Here is a 12,787-nt window from a genome sequence, read left to right as displayed (position 1 = left end):
ATTGACATTTGGAGCTATTGAAATTTTAACATATTGTCCCATGTACATTGTGTAATTTACGAACGGTCCCTTATTAGCCCCATAGGGATTTTTAAAGTCAACCCAAATTTACCACAGGCATGACGATAGGGTCGCCTGCAGCTGCACTGCTGATGATTACTTGTGTGCTGCCAGCTGTGGGCATATGGGCAGGATTGAAACAAATCCAACCTTCATTTACGTTGTGATGCAGTCACGACGTAAAGTCTCACAAACTCTGTTTTGGACGAGACTGACTCTGTGACACAAATGATCCTATTTACACTGTGTAGTCAATTTTAACAGTAGAATAAATGTTTCTGACTCATATTGATGCAACATGGGCTGTTTTCTAAATGAGAAGTTGGTTTTTAGGGGAAATTGCTCTTTAAAGTTATTGTATACTGACACAACTAGGGCAACTCAACTGTAAAGAACAATTCAAGTGTCTGCATAAGATAAACACAATTCCAAACATTACAGAGAAGAAGCTACATAGCCCCAAGGCTACATGAAAATAGAGCCATGAGCCTAAAAACATACCTGTAGAATTGAATAAGTTATAAGACCTTTATGATTCATTTCATTTAGTCAGTTCTACCAGCTAATGTGAGAATTTTAGATTACATAACATTTGAAGACACAATTTAAGGGCCTATGTATTTTCTGTATTTTCTTCCCGTTCTTAACTTCAAACAGCTGAAAATAAAATATTTTGGTTATTGAAAGTATATTTCACAGCAGTTTAGATGGTACAATGATGATCTACACTGTACATTGCCTGTTTTGTCACATAAACTGAAATTAGGCGTACTATTCGAATTTTAGCAACCAGGAAATGGTGGAACAATTTCTGCATATTGCACCTTTAAAAAAAAGCCCCGGAAGCCCAGGCCAAATAACGGCACTGTCCTGTAGGCCTGTATCTCAGCAGAAATAATCAGGAGGAAACTGCCTTGCGACCGTTACATATGCAATTGTGATATATAGGCCTAAATGCCGAGACATTAAGAAGACACAGGGGCAGAGTAAATTCAACCACACCGCCGGACAGCAACCTCTGTTCAGTGAAGCATATTGCATGTACAGTAACAGACAGTTACATGACCTACAGCATGATCAAGCAAGTGCATTTTTCCGGAATTTCTGACCACTGAACAACTATTGATTTAGAACCAGAGAGTTACCGCAAGTTGCAAAGAAAACAGGASCTGCCTCCACTATTCCAGCACCATTTCAACTTCAACAAATCACCAATCAACGTAAGCTAAATATGATGAGCCTCATGGTTCTGATTTCTGTGTGTGTGTGTGTGCGCGTTCTTGTAAGTAGAAAAATATGTTGACTCATCCTACTTGTTGAGAAACGACAATGTCATCCTCCTCTCTTTCATGTTGATGAAACGGTCTATCACTCTGTCATACAGTACACACTTTTATTTTTTGTTGTCCTAGCCTACCTGGCTAAAATGCTTGCTCGCTAGCCAAACTTTCATTCATGGGCAGCATTAGTTAGTTAACATTAGCCTTCTACTGTACATCTAGCTACATATTGAACTTCCATCCTCTCAGGCCAGGGGCACAACAAAGGTTGGATCAGAATCGCGTTATAAAATCATTGGCCGTGGCCTCCCGGGTGGCGCAGTGGTCTAGGGCACTGCATTGCAGCGCTAGCTGTGCCACCAGAGATTCTGGGTTCACGCCCAGGCTCTGTCGCAGCAGGCCGCGACCGGGAGGTCCGTGGGGCGATGCACAATTGGCCTAGCGTCGTCCGGGTTAGGGAGGGTTTGGCCGGTAGGGATATCCTTGTCTCATCGCGCACCAGCGACTCCTGTGGCTGGCCGGGCGCAGTGTGCGCTAACCAAGGTCGCCAGGTGCACGGTGTTTCCTCCGACACATTGGTGCGGCTGGCTTCCGGGTTGGATGCGCACTGTGTTAATAAGAAGCAGTGCGGCTTGGTTGGGTTGTGTTTCGGAGGACGCATGGCTTTCGACCTTCGTCTCTCCCCAGCCCGTACGGGAGTTGTAGCGATGAGACAAGATAGTAATTACTAACACAATTGGATACCACGAAATTGGGGAGAAAAAAGGGGGTAAAATTTAAATAAAAATAAATACAATTTTAAAAATCCAAATCCTATCTCCATCCATGGCTAATTTCAGAAAGGGCTAATTTTAGCTAGCTGGCTACAGTAGCTAGCCACCGGAGGATAACAACAGCTCGCTTAGTTTAGCTCAACGCTGATTGGCTAATGTTTTATACTTTTTTTGWCAAGGGAGGCCAGATAAATAGTTTTCACTTGCATTCAATGCTAGGGAAGGCAACAATGTCATACYTGTTTGGACCAGACAACATCAGATAGATGTGTGTGTTTTCCCAGGTTGACCCTCCAGCATAGGTAATGGGCTGCCAGTACAGTGTTCCCCTTGGCCCACTGTGTCGGTTGGCAGTTGGTTTGGCATCGTATAAAAACAGATTCCCCAGTATCTCGCTGTTGACAGTTGGATTTGTGATTTCCTCTCTTGGCAAGGATTGAAATCAAAGTGAAAGAAAGAGTGAGTATCTAATTATCGCAGAAATTGTTGTCAATTCGTCAGGGTATGAACTCTACAAGGTGTTGAAAGCGTTCCACAGGGATGCTGGCCCATGTTGACTCAAATTGGCTGGATGTCCTTTGGGTGTTGGACCATTCTTGATACACACGGAAAACTGAAAACCCAGCAGCACACAAACCGGTGCGCCTACTACCTACTACCATATCCCGTTCAAAGGCACTTAAATCTTTTGTCTTGCCATTCACTCTCTGAATGGCACACATACACAAGCCATGCCTCAATTGTCTCAAGGCTTAAAAATCCTTCTTTAACCTGTCACCTCCACTTCTGATTGAAATTAATTTAGCATGTGACATCTATAATGTATCATAACTTTCACCTGGATTCACCTGGTCAGTCTATGTCATGGAAAGAGGAGATGTACATAATGTTTTTTTACACTCAGTATATGTGTCATGGTTCTGTGTGGCCGCAGGGCTGACTGCATGTCTGACCCTTTCCATAACCCTATGTCCTCAGGGAAGTCTACACATCAGTTCCAGGAGCACCAGGTGGCAACACTGGTTGCATAAAGAAGATCGTTCTTTTCCCTAAATCTTATCATCTAGGAATTAAGCTATCCAGACCTGATTTAACCAAGCAATTTTAAATTAGAGAGAGGCTTCTTTTTAATGAAATAACAAAGTGCACATCATGTGTCTCTTTGGCTAGGGCAGGGATCGGAGTCTTAACTAGTTAGAATAGTAGAATACACAAGTAGAATAGTAGAATATACAAGTAGAATAGTAGAATACACAAGTAGAATACACAAGTAGAATACACAAGTAGAATACACAAGTAGAATACACATTTAGAATAGTAGAATACACAAGTAGAATAGTAGAATATACAATTTTGGTTGTGCATAAGCAGTTTTTCTCTTATGTCAGTCACTGATAGTCAGTCAATTAGCCCATGTCAGCTGATATTTTTTAGATTGCTAAGTTCGTTTAGTGGCCATCTATCCAAACTTGTTATCATGGTCGAATTACCGGCCCAGGGGCTACAATCGGTTTTGTTAGTCAGTCTCACTCGGATATCATACTGCAAACATTTCTCTCCACCCTATGGCATAATGTGTCAAATTGCAGGAAATTAGTTTGGCAACTGTGGCCCCTCATGATGAGTTAATATTTTTGTGGTCCCAAACCTTCCCTGGGCAAGGCTGTCCTTTTGGGGTAACAAGTGCATTCACCATTGCCTAAATTGAGTTTTTATTTCCTGAGGAGCTAATAGAATACAGTGACTGCATATCAGGGTTTCTGAAATATCTCTCCCCTAAGCCACTCTACCCAGTAACCTTATCGACCACCACTCCTCCATCCCTTACTCCTTCCCTCCATCCCTTATGCTTCCAGATGAGTGACTCTGCTCTGCTCTCCTTGTTCTGTTTCTGTGTTGGCACTGGGAGCCTGTATGGACACTCAGGAGGAGAGAGAGTGGGTTCGCACTACTCTGACACTCCCTCCAAACAGACTGTCTTCTATTATTTTTAACATAGTTACGTTATGGCTCAGCTCAGCAACATCATTATCGTCATCATCATTGTCACTGTGTGGGAAGATTTTCCTGTTGATAATGTGGCTCCTTCCAAAACAGAATTTTGTTTGTTATTACTTAATGTCACCATGTTCTTTTTCTTTTTTAAAAGCATTGTGAAACCCGCATAGTTTCAGTTTATTCATGAGGATGTTCTATCTGGCCCCTTAAAGGAACAAAGGCTTCTTTAAAATGCACTTTCCCTATGAGCTCAGCTGCAGGGACGTGTCCTTGGAAATCCCATTCTCACCCTGGATCCTGTGGATTCACGCGGACATTGGGGACAGTAGCCTGAGGCCAGCTGTTAATTGACTCCTGTCTGTCTGTCTGTCTCTAGGGATCTGGGACTGTCAGGGAGAACTTTAGGGAACATATCCTGCTGGTGCCACTGCATACATAGGTAGGGATTTTTTATTGATAAGGTCCCATAGGACTTGTGTGTGAATTATGTAGCCCTCACCTAAATATTAACTGAATGTCATTAGTGGTATGGTTTATGAATATAGCGGTACATTAAAGGGATACTTCAGGATTTTTTTGTCTCTGTGTCCAGTATGAAGGAAGTTAGAGAGAGTTTTGTGAACCAATGCTAACTAGCATTAGCACAATAACTGGAAGTCTATGGGTATCTACTAGCATACTAGCATGCTACCCATAGACTTCCAGTCATAGCGCTAACTCTAGTTAGCATTTGCGCTAGCACTAGTTAGCAACTTTCTTCAAACTGCATTCAGAGACAAAAAAATTGTATCCACAAGTTCATCTGATTCTGGGGAAGTAGATAAAGGGCCTCATTGCCAAAATCCCAGAGTATCCCTTTAACTTTACAAGGCCATGGCGAACATGATGGGTTTTAGAGTGTTATTGGTCACCTGATGTATTTACATGTACAGTCGTGGCCAAAAGTTTTGAGAATGACACAAATATTAATTTTGACAAAGTCTGCTGCCTCAGTTTGTATGATGGCAATTTGCACATACTCCAGAATATTATGAAGAGTGATCAGATGAATTGCAATTAATTGCAAAGTCCCCCTTTGCCATGCAAATGAATTGAATCCCCCCAAAAAAATTCCACTGCATTTCAGCCCTGCCACAAAAGGACCAGCTGACATCATGTCAGTGATTCTCCCGTTAACACAGGTGTGAGTGTTGACGAGGACAAGGCTGGAGATCACTCTGTCATGCTGATTGAGTTCGAATAACAGACTGGAAGCTTCAAAAGGAGGGTGGTGCTTGGAATCATTGTTCTTCCTCTGTCAAACATGGTTACCTGCAAGGAAACACGTGCTGTCATCATTGCTTTGCACAAAAAGGGCTTCACAGGCAAGGATATTGCTGCCAGTAAGATTGCACCTAAATAAACCATTTATCGGATCATCAAGWACTTCAAGGAGAGCGGTTCAATTGTAATGAAGAAGGCTTCAGGGTGCCCAAGAAAGTCCAGCAAGCGCCAGGACCATCTCCTAAAGTTGATTCAGCTGCGGGATCGTGGCACCACCAGTAGAGAGCTTGCTCAGGAATGGTAGCAGGCAGGTGTGAGTGCATCTGCACGCACAGTGAGGCAAAGACATTTGGAGGATGGCCTGGTGTCAAGAAGGGCAGCAAAGAAGCCACTTCTCTCCAGGAAAAACATCAGGGACAGACTGATATTCTGCAAAAGGTACAGGGATTGGACTGCTGAGGACTGGGGTAAAGTCATTTTCTCTGATGAATCCCCTTTCCGATTGTTTGGGGCATCCGGAAAAAAGCTTGTCCGGAGAAGACAAGGTGAGCGCTACCATCAGTCCTGTGTCATGCTAACAGTAAAGCATCCTGAGACCATTCATGTGTGGGGTTGCTTCTCAGCCAAGGGAGTGGGCTCACTCACAATTTTGCCTAAGAACACAGCCATGAATAAAGAATGGTACCAACACATCCTCCGAGAGCAACTTCTCCCAACCATCCAGGAACCATCCAGTTTGGTAACGAACAATGCCTTTTCCAGCATGATGGAGCACCATCCCATAAGGCAAAAGTGATAGCTAAGTGGCTCGGGGAACAAAACATCGATATTTTGGGACCATGGCCAGGAAACTCCCCAGACCTTAATCCCATTGAGAACTTGTGGTCAATCCTCAAGAGGCGGGTGGACAAACAAAACCCCACAAATTCTGTCAAACTCCAAGCATTGATTATGCAAGAATGGGCTGCCATCAGTCAGGATGTGGCCCAGAAGTTAATTGACAGCATACCAGGGCGGATTGCAGAGGTCTTGAAAAAGAAGGGTCCACACTGCAAATATTGACTCTTTGCATCAACTTCATGTAATTGTCAATAAAAGCCTTTGACACTTATGAAATGCTTGTAATTATACTTCAGTATTCCATAGTAACATCTGACAAAAATATCTAAAGACACTGAAGCAGCAAACTTTGTGGAAGTTAATATTTGTGTCATCCTCAAACTTTTGGCCACGACTGTACAGTGAATGAGTCCAAATCCACAACATCTTGATTCATCTACTTCACATTGTACATTTTTTGGAGCTCTGTGGTTAAAAAGGTTAACCTGATTCTTGGCTCATGTTTCACTAATGGATGACACCAGTGTACCTCCTACCTTGTTTCGTTGTCCTAATGGGCCCTTCACTGACMTAATTTACCTTTGTTGTCATAAAGCCAAAGATTTAGAATATCAGAACAGGAAAATGTTAGCTTTGTACTAATACTATATAGTTATTTACCAAGTAGAATGATATAACTGCACTCTACAAAATTGATATCCAAAAGATAAAACCCACCATTCCCCATTATCTCCAAATTAAGCAGTACAGTAGTTAGCATTCAGCAGACCTACATTCAGTGTGTGTAACAGGGAGACAGTCAGCCCTTCAGTGCTGCTCATTATCCTCCCTCCAGTGCATCAGGACTAGCTGACGAGAGAGAGAGAAAAGCCTCTGAACTTCTCCCAGTCAATTTCCACTAAAGCTCCGCCAGATCTCATATCATGAATTATTTATGCGGTAGCTAGTAGTTTGTGTGAGGCTGCTGGGCTGGCTGGCTGCTCAGGAGATGATGATTTCTGCTTCTTTCATAATGCTGCTCGTGTTCTGACTGCACTATGTGTGGAGCACACTGTGTCCTGTTGAAGTCGGGGTGCATCATAATATTTTTCTCTTCTCCCCCCTCATACTCTCTCGTTCTAAAATGTTCATTCTCTCTCTCTTCCTCACGCTCTCTCTCCATGAACACCATCTAAATTATAGCACTGTCAGTGTTGTCTCGATTACATGCTTGTAATTAGTAGGATCAGTGTTGTTCAAGGATGCTCAGAAGCTAAATGGTAGAACACACTGAATTAACATTACATTTGTATTCTTTTTTTATCTTTCTATTCCTGTTCGTAATTTACATGTGTGTACTGATAACTATGTTATTGGAAGGAAACTGGTATCAATGCAGTGGTAATTATAGACCGGTTCAGTGTTCTATGTAGATGTTGCAGGCCAGGCAGATAGCTACTGTAGCACAAACACTGTTTAAAGGTGGATGTTGGTACTAATGCTTTTTTTGAAGGCATGAGGGATGGATGCATCAGCTTCCTCTGCAATTAATTATTTATCTGGAGACCGCATCTGTGTGCTGCTGTTTCAACAACCGCTAAAGATGTGGGCTGTGCCCCAAATGGCACCCTATTCCTTATATAGTGCACCTATAGTGCTCTGGTCAAACGTAGTGCACAGTGTAGGGAATAGTGTTTGGGATGCAGATGTGATGTCAACTGGACTAGAGCTAGCAGCTTATTAGAGTGCGAGATAGTACTTTCTCTTTAATGGCTTTGGAATGAGTCACCCACCACTACCACCCTCCTCTCTGCCTCTGTAATTCTGCTATATTTACCTAATGTTTGCGTCACTGGCTTAGCTCTGTGGGTGGTTATTTATTCAGGTGTGTTCATGGGGATACATGCTAATCTTTGAGTCAGGCGTTTTATTTTTGTTTGCCTGGTTTCATTACATGATTCCTGCTAAGCCTATACATATGAAATGATGTATTTACATATCTGACTTGGTCTTTCAATGTTAAACTGGCGCCCTCCATTTTCCCCCATGGAATAGCCTATATATTTATCAAAATACCATGTCCCCTGCAAAGTAATTTATGCACACAGACCTTATGAAAAACATAACCCATCATGTATTCTAGCTGTTTCCTAAGTGTGTAAATCAAGGGTGGCAAACATACGGGCTGCGGGACGGATTCAGCCCGCGGGTGGTTTGAGTAAAAAATGAAATACAAAATAATTAAACAAATTCGAGGAAGGGAAACAACAAACTCAACGGTGTAGAAATGATAATGGACCTACATTCATACAGTTTCTTGACTGGGTCCAGCTCACTGATAATCACCCAAATAAAGCTAGACAGTCAGGGAGCATCTAAAATTCCAAAAACGATGAACATAGAAGTATATTTTGCACGTTTTGACGGCGAGGAAGTCAAAACTATTTTCAGTATGGCCCTCCACACCTCATTGAAGACCGAATGCGACCTCGGGCACAAAAAGAGTTTGACACCTCTGGTGTAAATGGATGTGTCTCGGCATCATCAGTATCCCCCCCCCCCCCCCTTATGTTTACCCTGTCACTTGGCTGAGGTGACTTCAAAAGGACCTGTCTTGATGGAAGACTGCTTGTCTGAAATAGCACAGCATGAAATGTGTTTCTGTCACCTGATCTGTGTGTTTAGCATAAGACTTGTGTGTAGATTGAGAGCGGTGAAGCTGAAGTGTTTTTATCCTGCTAGAATGTGAACAGGGTTGATGGCCGTGACCACCTCTCTTCTGTGTGGTCATGGAGACAGGGTGTCTTAGAGTGGGGAAGTTTAACTTAAGAAAGTCCTACTGAAGTGTTTGTCTGTCTGTGCAAGGGTGTTTGTACATAGTACTTGCAAACCTCAAAATCCACCTTTCTCACATTGAATATGAGACTAAGGTACGACAAAGTGATGTGGACCTGAAAACCAAGCGTTTCATACTGCATGGATTGCATGTTTACTACACCTACTTAGTAGCTTTATCCTCGCCCTCAGCATAGCACAGCAGCAGAGTACGAGTCTGAAGTCACCACTCTGAGCCATATCTCCTCTCCTGTATGCTGGTAGTCTAGAGGAAGAGGGACCTCTTGCTCCTCTCTGCTAAAGATATTATGCATAGCATCCACATGTGGTAGAGAGAGAAAGACAGAGGGAGAGAGAGAGTGTGGTAAAGAGTGTTGACTGTGCAGTGTCCATGTGGCCCTATAGCAAGCTGCTTCTGGAGTCTTTCAGATAAGAAAGTCAGACTATCTCTGGGATGGTGACACTGCACACTGAGCAGCCAGAGTGGTAGTGTCACTATAAAGGGGTCCATAATTATGGGTCAATGGTTGTCTGATTTTAGTTGACTGTGAAGAGAATACTGTACAGCTGAGAGCAGTACTGTATACTAGTGACTAGTACGCCATAGAACCTCACAGCCACTGCTGTCTATGGTGCTGAAATATTGAAGACTTTTATGGATTTTGTACTATTGAAGACTATTCATTAGCTAACAGCAGCTAGCACATTTAGGCATCCATAAGTATGTCTACATCTTTACATCTTAGCAACCACTAATTACCTCTACTGGATTATTCATATATGTGGAGTGTGTGTGAATATTCATGGACATGCTTGAAAAGATTATGCATAACGATCAAATTACAGAGGAGTTTATTTTACTAATCTATACTAGCTGACTGACTGCATGCTGTGGGATCTAGCTATCGCTATAATATCATATTGTGAGGTCCCTGGCAATTCCCACCCCTACACCCCTGTAGTGATTTCTGCTTGTTTCCTCTCTGTTGGCATTCTGCCCCACTGAGTTTAACATGGTGAGTCCATCAATAATTATGAAGTAATACAATTATACTATTTTGGCTGACGTAGCTCACCACCAACCCACTGTGAATTTGTATGTGTGACGTGGTGAGGTTGGACCCAGGTGCAGAGAAGAGACCAAACGAGGATTCAGTGGTTAAGGATAAACATAATACTTTACTGAGAAACGGTAGCCGCAGGATCACAGTACACTTGAAAACCAACACACACACGCTGTAAACAATTCAAGCTTCTGAAAAGGACAAGAGTAAGCACACCTCTTTTAACAGGGAAATCATAACGAGTAAATATGACACACTTGAGTGTCGTTAATGTCTCTAGGACAGTCTTTGCCGCCCTCTGGTGACAGGTGGAACCATGACAGTATGCTCTGTGCTGTATTACTTTAGGTTACTGTGGGTTACTTAAGTTAAAACTTCTTCGGGATAGGGGGCAGTATTTTCACGTCTGGATGAAAAGCGTGCCCAAAGTAAACTGCCTGTTACTCAGGCCCAGAAGCTAGGATATACATATGCATGGTAGTATTAGATAGAAAACACTCTAAAGTTTCTAAAACTGTTAAAATAATGTCTGTGAGTATAACAGAACTGATATTGCAGGCGAAACCCAGAGGACAAACCATCCAGGGAAAATTGTTTTTGAGGTCATTGTGTTTTCCAATGCTTTCTATGGATAAACCTGATTTCTTAGGGCCCAGATTGCAGTTCTTATGGCTTCCACTAGATGTCAACAGTCTTTAGAAATTGTTCAATGTTTTTCTTTTGAGAAATAAAGAAGTAGACCTATTCTTCCCATGTGTCACTCAGATGGACTCAAGTCTTTTGGTGCGCGTGAACAGGATGGCTTCTGGTTATTTTTCTCCGGTATTGGAAACCGTTTATTCCGTCTTAAATTTGATCGATTATTTACATTTTAGGGTACCTGAGGTTGGATTAGAAAMATTTTTGGACCAAGTTTACAGGTAACTTATTAGATACTTTGTAGTCATTTACATTTACATTTTTACATTTACATTTAAGTCATTTAGCAGACGCTCTTATCCAGAGCGACTTACAAATTGGTGCATTCACCTTATGATATCCAGTGGAACAACCACTTTACAATAGTGAGCTCCGTAGGCAAGCACCATGGTCTTGTAACGGATGCGAGCTTCAACTGAAGCCAGTGGAGAGAGCGGAGGAGCGGGGTGACGTGAGAGAACTTGGGAAAGTTGAACACCAGACGGGCTGCGGCCTTCTGGATGAGTTGTAGGGGTTTAATGGCACAGGCAGGGAGCCCAGCCAACAGCGAGTTGCAGTAATCCAGACGGGAGATGACAAGTGCCTGGATTAGGACCTGCGCCGCTTCCTGCGTGAGGCAGGGTCGTACTCTGCGAATGTTGTAGAGCATGAACCTACAGGAACGGGTCACCGCCTTGATGTTAGTTGAGAACGACAGGGTGTTGTCCAGGATCACGCCAAGGTTCTTAGCACTCTGGGAGGAGGACACAATGGAGTTGTCAACCGTGATGGCGAGATCATGGAACGGGCAGTCCTTCCCCGGGAGGAAGAGCAGCTCCGTCTTGCCGAGGTTCAGCTTGAGGTGGTGATCCGTCATCCACACTGATATGTCTGCCAGACATGCAGAGATGCGATTCACCACCTGGTTATCAGAGGGGGAAAGGAGAAGATTAATTGTGTGTTTGTCTGCATAGCAATGATAGGAGAGACCATGTGAGGATATGACAGAGCCAAGTGACTTGGTGTATAGCGAGAATAGGAGAGGGCCTAGAACAGAGCCCTGGGGGACACCAGTGGTGAGAGCACGTGGTGCGGAGACAGATTCTCGCCACGCCACCTGGTAGGAGCGACCTGTCAGGTAGGACGCAATCCAAGCGTGGGCCGCGCCGGAGATGCCCAGCTCGGAGAGGGTGGAGAGGAGGATCTGATGGTTCACAGTATCAAAGGCAGCCGATAGGTCTAGAAGGATGAGAGCAGGAGAGAGAGTTAGCTTTAGCAGTGCGGAGCGCCTCCGTGACACAGAGAAGAGCAGTCTCAGTTGAATGACTAGTCTTGAACCTGACTGATTTGGATCAAGAAGGTCATTCTGAGAGAGATAGCAGGAGAGCTGGCCAAGGACGGCACGTTCAAGAGTTTTGGAGAGAAAAGAAAGAAGGGATACTGGTCTGTAGTTGTTGACATCGGAGGGATCGAGTGTAGGTTTTTTCAGAAGGGGTGCAACTCTCGCTCTCTTGAAGACGGAAGGGACGTAGCCAGCGGTCAAGGATGAGTTGATGAGCGAGGTGAGGTAAGGGAGAAGGTTCCGGAAATGGTCTGGAGAAGAGAGGAGGGGATAGGGTCAAGCGGGCAGGTTGTTGGGCGGCCGGCCGTCACAAGACGCGAGATTTCATCTGGAGAGAGAGGGGAGAAAGAGGTCAAAGCACAGGGTAGGGCAGTGTGAGCAGAACCAGCGGTGTCGTTTGACTTAGCAACGAGGATCGGATGTCGTCGACCTTCTTTTCAAAATGGTTGACGAAGTCATCAGCAGAGAGGGAGGAGGGGGAGGAGGGGGAGGAGGATTCAGGAGGGAGGAGAAGGTGGCAAAGAGCTTCCTAGGTTAGAGGCAGATGCTTGGAATTTAGAGTGGTAGAAATTGGCTTTAGCAGCAGAGACAGAAGAGGAGAATGTAGAGAGGAGGGAGTGAAAGGATGCCAGGTCCGCAGGGAGGCGAGTTTTCCTCCATTTCCGCTCGGTGCCC

The sequence above is a fragment of the Salvelinus sp. IW2-2015 genome, linkage group LG17, assembly GCF_002910315.2.
Source record: "Salvelinus sp. IW2-2015 linkage group LG17, ASM291031v2, whole genome shotgun sequence".
NCBI classification, from domain to species: Eukaryota; Metazoa; Chordata; class Actinopteri; order Salmoniformes; family Salmonidae; genus Salvelinus; species Salvelinus sp. IW2-2015.
Note: the sequence above shows the minus strand (reverse complement) of the source record.